Below are 9,852 nucleotides of genomic sequence, written 5' to 3'. Positions count from 1 at the left end.
CATCGAATACAACCATGTCGTTGGCACAGCGCAGCTGTCAAGTTAATCTATTACATTTTCACATTGAACACAGTTGGGAAAACAGTGAAGTTGTTGTGCATTAATCATTGCAGATTTATCGGTTGAATATATAAAAAAGTTTCAACAAGTAGTGTTGTGAAACAAAATATGTTAACGTGAGTTGATTTTGAACTGTATATGTTTTTGTTTTTGAAATTTTTTCGTGTTTTTTGGACGTTTGTTGACACGACTGCAACAAAGATCGATTTTGTAATATTTGGGATCTACATTCACCTTGTGCTTTTCTTCCATTTGCTTAAAAGTTATTCAATACTTATTGTTTGACATAATTTAGGGTTGTGTTTATTAAGCAGAGTTTTGGCATTTGTGGGCAAAAGGAAGTTTCTTTAAAGCATTGTAATGGGGATATGAGTCGTTTGCCCAAAACAGCCCAATTTTATAATTTAGGGCTGTGTTTATTATGCACATTTTCGGCATTTATCTGGATTCACATGCTTTAAATGACTAGCTTTTGTAGAAAACGAGTCGTTTCGCACTTACAAGTTGAAAAAGCTTAACGAATCGATGTATTATTTTAAAGCGAAAACGAGCTGTTTGCCCAAGTCAGCTTTGGTCTCAACCAAGATATATTCATTTACTGTCACTACCTCGACAGTTACCCAACAACAAAATTTTGAGTGCACAATCTGTCATAATCAATGATTAGTGCAACTCTGATTTTGAGTATATTACTAGTTCGCGCCATTTTTCGTTGTTTATGTGTTATAGTTCTTAACTATGATACACACACAACCAAAACTCGTTGAAAGATAGTGCACTTCGCGAGAAAAAAATTTATTCGCCCGTTTACGGTACACTACCTAGTAAGTATGTCATGGTCTCAACGCCTTAGCTCTACCGAGGTAACAATTTGAGAGGAGTTTGTGGCTTAAACGCTGTTCTAGACGCTTAAAACTTCGATTGTGGTCTGCCCTACGAAGGCATGAACAAGGCAATGGGTAACCTTATTGCAACAGGGAATTCATTTTATCTTCTTTTGCGTATAGGACTATCTCAAAACCCCCTTTAAGAGTAAACAGGGTGACTAAACGTCATCCTCAAGCTGTAGAAATTTTAATGGGATCTCCGTCACGTATAGGACTTTTCCCGCTTCCTCCTGCTCCAGATGGTAGCGATACTCTACTGTAAAAGTGTCCCCCAACGTCAAGGTGTTATGCAACCATGTGCTCGTTGACGTTCCATGGTTTTTAGTCGGATGTATCAGACTATATTCGAACGGAGCCTTTTCTGAGCGCCTCAGCAAGTTATCAGGATTCACTTTATAAGGTTAAGTCAAGCGATCAGCTGACAAAAAATGTTTGTAGTTTTTGGCATTGAGGATGCCAACTTGTTCTCGTTTTATATTCATTCTTTATTTACGTTTTCTTCCGCTCAATGCAGCGAGCTAGACGGTGTATGCCGCCTGCACAAACGACATCTTGTATTTTGTATCAAATGTATACGAAGTGCCATTCAGCTTATAGGCTGGTACTATTTTCGCTTTTCGCGATATTTTTTACCAATTACTTTTTCTAAATAATAGATTTTGAGGCAAAAAAACTTGCTGATTTCATTCAGTATGACATTCTCTCAATAATTATGGTATAATTTTAATAAAGTAGTTATTTAATGATTGTTATTTTCGTAATGTTTCAAGAAGTAATAGCGGAAAAAGGGGTTTCAACAATGAAAAACAAACATAGTACCAGCCATGTGATGATAAGTTGTATCGATTTATTGCACTACATATAGTATAATAGTAAAAATTGTAGTAGATTAAAGAGTGACAATTGTATAATTAATGGGGTATTGCCACATTCATATAAATTGAAGAGTTTTTCATAATTTTTAAGCGCACATGGAATCGAAATTGTTTTAACTTTCGGAATGAACAGACATTTGGAGACACATTCTAATAAAGATCTGGGGCCGAATTACCGCATACGTGAACGAGTAAAATCATTTGAAATCTCTCTATTGTGAAATATGTATTTCTTTATTGAAAAAAATTTTTGAAATTTAAGAACGCAAATGTTTAAGTCGATCATAACTTATAAAAAATTTAAATAAAATGTTTATAAAAGGGGTAATCTCAATTAAATACGAGAAGAAATTTCATTCGATTCGAAAGCGCATTCGATCACGTTTGAGGTAATTCGGCCCCTGATTATTCATATTGCCTTTATATGAAAAAAAAATCCATAAAAGTCAAAAAGGTCATTTACAGGAAGATGACACAAAGTGTTACCAATTCAAAGGACCATATTTTTTGTGTGAAATTAATTTTTATTGATTAAAAGGACAAGGAAGTGTGGAAGTTAATTACATTTTAAAATCCATTCACTTTTACTCTATATGGCCAACTTTTCCTTTGACTATTGCTCCGAGTCTATCAAAGAAACAAGTTGCAAGTTGCGCGAATTTATTCTGTCGATATTTTGGCCCATGCCTGTAGAATGGCTGTCTTCCGCGCAACTATACTGGCATATTTTTTGATTCTTACCTAAAATGGCCCAAACGGAAAAGTCGTTCGGATTGGTATCTCGCTAATTGAACAGCCACTGCGTGTACGAAACGAAGCCGGAAACATGATTTTTAGCTATTCTTCATTTACACTTTATGTGACAGTGCCGAGTTTTGTTGCTACGTCCATGGTCTACGACCGAAATATTTTCGTGCCCACGGCTCCAAAACAGATTCAAAATGTGTTCCCGATATTAAGTCGCATTTGTTTTGACGCCAGGCTCGAAGAAAACGATTCGAGAGTGGCCATCTGCGATCATAGCTACCCATATCATCACTTGAGATGAAAAATTACTGTGCTTGATTTTCCGATCTTCAGCCATTTGATTGCCACTGCGGCGTTTATTTCGGTAATCCCTTTCCTCGCCGAACCATTTCAGATATTGTTGTAGATTTTTTTGTAGACCACCACCATGCCGTTTGGCAACGCTACTAGTATCGCTATAACGATATATGGTGCGACACACAAACATTTTGTTCACTTTGAGGTGTTTTAGTTCACCAACAATTGCCGGTTTTGATTCTCCAACCAAATAAAACATAATCACACTACGCTTGTACTCCATCACAAATAACTTTCTTTTTAAATAAACTCAGAAGTAAATGCTTTTGGTAGCTTGTGAACAATATAATAAGCTAGGAATAAAATATCATGTGGAAAGGTCCTTATGAACATTGTGATTGTCGAAATATGCTACTTGAAAATGTCATCAGATATCGCATGGAAGAGAAAACACATATATGTGGCTGATCGCTTTGCACAAACTTCTATTAAGGGGAGTTACATACCATGCGTGCGCACTAAAAATGCAACTCGCAGAGGCATACCCATAGATTCCAGTGTCCCTGGAGTGTGTAAGGTAGTTCCTAGTCTCGCAAGCTCGTCTGCTTTGAGAATTCCCTGGGATATCTCTGTGGCCCGGCACCTAGAACAGGTGAATTTTGAACTGTTCAGCCATCTCGTTGAGAGATCTGCGATAGTCGAAGGCGGTTTTTGTGTTCAGAAATACGTTCTTCAGGGATTTAATGGCTGCCTGAGAAGATGTTTACGCCAATCGTCCTAATTACATTATATCTTAGCCATTCCACCACTTCCTTAATTGCAAGGATCTCTGCTTGATACACACTGCAGTGGTCGGGTAACCTCTTCGATATGACCAGTTCTAGATCCTTAGAGTACACCCCAAAGCCCACCTGGTCGTTTAGTTTGGAACCATCCGTATAGAAGTATATGTAACTTCTGTTACCATGGATATCGTAGTTCCAATCGGTTCTATCAAGAATAGTGGTACAGTAATTTGTATCAAAAAGCGGCTCAGGTAGGGTGTAATTCACACTGCCTGAAACATCGGATGTTGTATCAAGGATAACACAATGTCCGTAGCCGCCACATGGCCAATAAGAAAGCTCCCTTAACCTCATGGCAGTGGTCGCTGCAATATGGATAGCCACAATGTCCAGAGGCATAAAATGTAGCATTAAATTCAGTGCATCACCCAGGTATTTTGCGCTTTCTGTAAATGGAATATTCTCTCACCAAAGGAGACAGGTTCCACTGTAGGCAACTTGTATCTCCTGCTGAAAAGAACTATTTCTGTCTTGAACGGATTTATACCCAGACCATTTTGCTGTTGCACGTAGAGCTTCCTGAAGTATTAATATAAGGGAAAAAATAAAACGCAAAAAAGTTTCCAGTGCAAGGCCGTTTATTTGCCATAAGGTGGTAACGCCATTTGCCAACCTGTTAAAACAATATGAGGAAAAAAGTGCAAATATTTGTAAAATTTATAAGTAAAGTTTGCCAAACATGTGTAGGCATAGCAGTTAAATAAAATTTATTAAGATTTTTGCAGGCAATTGCAAAAATAATTGGTTTTAATTTTATTTTGCCATTCACAATAGAGGATTTCTGCGAGTGACCACACTTATTTGTGAAAAACATATCATGGCAATCCTGACGAAAGATGTTCTACATAAGCCTGCACTGGTAATTTATCCAGAACTTCGTTGTCCTGGAAAGTACTAAAATAAAACACAGTTAATACAGTACATAAATAAATAAATACAATAAAATCCTTCCATTATGGGCCGTTTACATCTGATGATTACTTATTACGGCAATCCAAGTACCGTTACCTTATACCAACTTCGGTTATGTATCGATAACATTGCTGTGTAGGCGCATAGATTATTCTTATGTTCACCACACATTCTCTCGCTCTCCCTATTGGGATGGTTATCGATAAAGACCCCTACTGTCATAATATCCTTTATTGTCTTTCCTTCATTACAAAATTACAAACTACAAGAAGTACAAAATTATCTTAAGTTGATGTAAAAAAAAAAACACAAGGAACTTGTCTATATTTTATAAAAAATTAATGAAAATAAATGAAAATTAAAAGAATTACATATGAAACATCTAACAAACGAGTGGAGCCAGAATAAAAGAAAAATGTGTCTTTAAACAGAGTGAGTTTGATTGCAAGTGTGTTATAACCTAAAGGGAAAAGCTGATACAAAAACATAACGATAAAATTATACCAAGGGGAGCTATACGACTAAAAAGGGTCATTTATGTGCGGCTGACTATTCTGCTGTCTCCTTGCCCCCTCTCAATGGCCAGTGAACCAGCTGCCCTCTCTGTCCTATATATATTTTGAATGGATTTGTGCGTGTTTAGCATACGTTTCCGATTTATGTGAGTGAGGGAGAGTGTGTTTGTGTGCGTTTGTAGGGACTATCACTGCCCTACACTGAGTGATGATACTTTTTGAGTCTGGCTGTGTGTGTGTGTTTGTAAAGAGAATGTGCAAAGGCTTGCTTTGGTTGAGAAAAACGGAAATGTTGTGCTATATGAGTGTGACAATTGGGTGACAGCGCAAATATGTAACATTCCGCAAAATAGAGACAACAGAAAATTTGGGTTACCAGCGAGAGGGTGTTATAAAATAACAGTTTTCCTTTTTTTATGATAGTGGCAGCATGTGCACTTTATGCGAAACTTTGCTTGAGGACATGTTTGTGAGTATGTTATTGGTAATGATAACAATTGTGAAATGCATTTGCTGGGTACTTTAAATTAAAAGCCTGTTATGAAATAAACGATTTTTGAGTTATTCTGTGGAAGCCTACCTTTTTGTGTTCTTTTTTTATCAAACTCATCGAATTATTATATCATTGAAAATAACCTTCAAAGCTTTTACCTTGACCAACTCTCAAAGTAGAACTCAGTGAAAGCTGGAACGAAATTGACCACCTCATCTGCGGGGGTATAAAACACAAACAAAGAAAGCATATGAAAAAGAGTTCCTTGTTTTCTTTTATACTAATATTGAAGAGCATTTTCTCTAGTTGCCGGTGGAAGAGCTAAGTTGAAAATTTACGAAAAATATGTTTTTTATTGAAATCAAATGTCTTTAGTTTTCTCTTAGGTTAGGTAAAAGGTTTTATTGTCAGTTTCCTATTATATAAAAATTCCAAAAACAAAAAAAAAAACAAGTAAGAGCGTGCTAAGTTCGGCCGGGCCGAATCTTATATACCCTCCACCATGGATAGCATTTGTCGAGTTCTTTGCGCGGTATCTCTTTTTAGGCAAACTGTTATGCTATTATAGCTATATGAAGTTATAGTCCGATTTGGACAATAAATGAATTGAATGCTGAACATTGTAGAATTTGTTGCGTAATATTTCAGTCCATTCGGATAAGAATTGCGCTTTGTATGGGTTCAAGAAGCAAAATCGGTAGATCAGTTTATGTGGGAGCTGTATCGAGCTATAGATCGATTTAGACTGTATTGGACACGTATGTTGAAGTTCATAGGAGAAGCCGTTATACAACACTTCTCCCAAATCGGATGAAAATTGCGCCCTCTAGAGGCTCAAGAAATCAAGATCCCACATCGGTTTATATGGCAGCTATATCAGGTTATGATGCGATTTGCGCCATACAGTTGTTGGAAGTCATAACAAAACATCTCATGCAAAATTTCAGCCAAATCGGATGATCCGGTTTGTACAGAATATAATGCTATTGTGAATTACTAATCATGAAGTTTTAGAACTATAAATTGTTCGATAAAATATTTGTTTAGCCAATTCTGATTTCTTTTTCAAAACTGTCACGGTCAGCATTGATCAACGCGTGTTCAATACAAAAATGTGTACTTTTTCTAACAATTACTGCCATTAGACTTTGCTCAATGAAACGTCAAAATTTGCTATGCTGTCAAAAATCTTACTAGCCTCTGGGCTACACAATAATATTTTACCACAATTAACGTCATATATTGACTATCCCTATAACTTTGCTACAATTCGACATATATACTATATAGAACATCTTTTGTCAGGGTTGCCATAGTAAATTTTTCAGAAATTAATGTTACCACCCGCAAAAAACATTCACAATAGGCATATTTTGACAAACTTAATGATGTACCTCGGCCTTTCAACTTATGTTTTTGCAAGTGACTTTAAATTTCATTAGTATATCCTTGTTATTTATAATTTTTTTTGTCAACATTTACTATTTACAGCAAATTTAGTAAAATTTTCGCGTAAATAAAAAATTTGGCCAAAATTTTCTTTTTAAAAGTAAGTTTGTTCACATATAAGGAACATTTTTAGATGTTACTTTAGGGTACTTAAGGGTTAATATATGCTATATGGCGAAGCCATGATCATACAATCGTTCGTATATGATACGATCTCGATGTCGTCTGGAGGGTGTAGAATAGAGGAGAGCAAGAGGTTAAGCAGATATCACCACGCCTTTGGGGCTTCGACTCTTATGTCTAAATAGTTCGTAATCCACGGTTTTAGACCCGACCTGAGGGACGTGTTAGCGATGTTCTCAAAAAGCGTAGCATGATTGACCGTAACGAAGGTTTTTGAGAGGTCCAGGGGACCGTTCTATCGCATAGCTTAAAATGTGTAGTGATGACGTGCTAAGCAGTCGTCGTGCTGTGCAATCTACGGAATCCCTACTGATGCTCAGCAAATGTAAATTCGTCAATTAGGCCGGGTAGGTGTGATCCCTCAAGCTTCCGACGTGAGAATGGAGATCGCTCTATACAACTCACCTTTATAAGGGTTCTATCCAGGCTTCAATAGCGGGATCACTCTGCTCATTACCCAAACATTTTATGAGCGTGCTCAGGGACAAGTGGAAGATCCGGGTCATGTTCTTGTCTCCCATTACATCCAAGTTCCTCAGCGTCAGTATAGAGATTCCGTATGGCCCAACGTCTTGGACGACTTGGCGCTTCCAAAGCAAATTGTGATGGTTTGTCATCGCTTCCTTCTTGCCGTGTCACTCACCGACCGTATCTCTTCGGATCAGTTGCTGATACGTCTACAAAGGGACTGAGGTACTGTCATCGCTCTTGCTGGGGTTCCAAAATAACTTAACATTAGGCGACAGCTTGCCAATGCCGGCGCCTAAGTTACATTGCTTCACGTGCTCTATCCATAAATTCCACTTACGTTCGGAGCAGCGAGTTCCACTATGCTCGTTTTCGAGTACCACTGTCTGCGCCGGGAGTTTGGGCCGCACTTGGAGTATTCGACCGGCTGGTAAAAAGCGTGCAGATTCTGCGCTAATGATGGCTCTGAATTTCTTCTCAGCAATATGCACATCTGAGAGTATCGCAAGCTAAATCAAATGGCCATTGGTGTATTCGCGGAAGCCGTCCCAATCAGCTTACTTCTGATTGTTACACGTTTGGCATTCAAAGGTTATGAAATCGGATAGTCGACCAAAGGTGAGAATTATGGGAAAGTTATCCGCTCCCAATGAAATGACGGTTTGCCAGGAGACGTCGTTTACAGATCACATGATGCAATTTCTAGCGAGATGCTGCAATTACCGGTAAGTCTAGTGGCGGCGTCCTCATTCACCGCGCAACATGTTAAGCTGCTTGGTCAGAGCCTTGCCCCTGTGCGAGGTCCGCATTTATGTTCCCTAGTATCAAACGATTTGGATGCCACCGTAGCGCAGGGGTTAGCATGTCCGACTGTGTCGCTGAACGCCTGGGTTCAAATCCTGCGGAAACACGGAAACAATTTTTAGCCGTGTTTAACTCTAGGCGTTTATTGCTAACTCTGCAGTATCGGGCCTGACTGGTATCCCCAAATGTTCCATGTGGGTTCACAAGCGCCAGGCGCAGGCGAGATTGGTCTATACTGCATGGAATGGTGTGTCAATAAAACCGATTTCGTGTGCGATGATTACGTAGCATCGCATCGCATCGAATTGTAACCGTAACAATTGTGCAAGCTACAGCTTGCTTCAATTCCTGGATGGCGGCGTGTTAGTCTTATCTAAGGGGCTAAAACCCTTTGAATAGCAATAAAATTAGCAAATTTTAACGAATAATTGAATAGCAATAAAATTAGCAAATTTTAACGAAAATAATTAATTTTTTAAAATTTTGGGGTGGCTAAAACTTTTATTATTGTATTATTTTTTATTACTGATCTTAACATATATGGAAAATCAAAATCGGTTCAGATTTAGTTATAGCTCCCATATATATGTATCTCCCGATTTGCTCTTAAATGACCGTAGTAACTAATACAATTTTCAACAGATCTGCACAAAATTTAGCACGAATTGTTTTGTTACTGATCTTAACATATCTGCAAGATTTCATCAAAATCGGTTTACATTTGGATATACCTATCGCCGGATTTGCACTTATATGGCAGCAGTAAAACAATTTTCGACCGAACTGCATTGTTTTGTTACTCATCCTAACATATGTGCAAAATTTCATTATAATCGGTTCAGATTGGGATATAGCTCCCATATGTATTTTCCCCCGGATTTGCAGTTATATGGCCGTAGAAACAATAATTTTCAAACGATCTGTTCGAAAAAAGTCGCTTCAGATTTAGATGTAGCTCTCATATACATATATCTATTGCCCGATTTTATAATTTAAGGTTAGGTGTAGGGTATTATATAGTCGGCTCCGCTCGACTGTTGCCTTTCCTTCCTGGTTTTTATATGATTTCTTGCTATCTGAAATAAATGGACTTATTAGATCTCAGCATGCACAAGTCAAAAACGATCTACCTCCTTATATGGATGTCGACAAAGAGGATAGTTATAATTAGAGATCATTATATATACATATACCTACGGTGGCGGGTATCCAAAGTTCGGGTCGATCGAACTTAATCCATTAACACCGAATGGGTAGAAAATTACGCAAGAATAGAGCTGTCTTAAAAAAAATTCTAGCTAGAGTTAGGAAAGAGGT

At 37.8% G+C, this 9,852-nt stretch overlaps 1 protein-coding gene across 2 annotated transcripts in view; it reads left to right on the top strand.

Moving 5' to 3' along the window:
* Window positions 1–160: 160 nt before the first annotated feature.
* The window catches only part of LOC106088392 (DNA-binding protein Ikaros), a 122,921-nt gene continuing 113,229 nt past the window's right edge, over window positions 161–9,852 (top strand). Inside the window, exon 1 of one of the 2 annotated variants that reach the window (XM_059370421.1) lies at window positions 161–176. The gene's annotated coding sequence lies outside the window, so the exon portion shown is untranslated. Of the gene's footprint in view, window positions 177–4,925; window positions 5,056–9,852 lie in introns of those variants that run through there. The other variant, XM_059370418.1, reaches the window with a different exon arrangement.

Source organism: Stomoxys calcitrans, chromosome 5 (genome assembly GCF_963082655.1).
Source record: "Stomoxys calcitrans chromosome 5, idStoCalc2.1, whole genome shotgun sequence".
Taxonomy (NCBI): Eukaryota; Metazoa; Arthropoda; class Insecta; order Diptera; family Muscidae; genus Stomoxys; species Stomoxys calcitrans.
This window is presented reverse-complemented; position numbering and strand designations above follow the sequence as displayed.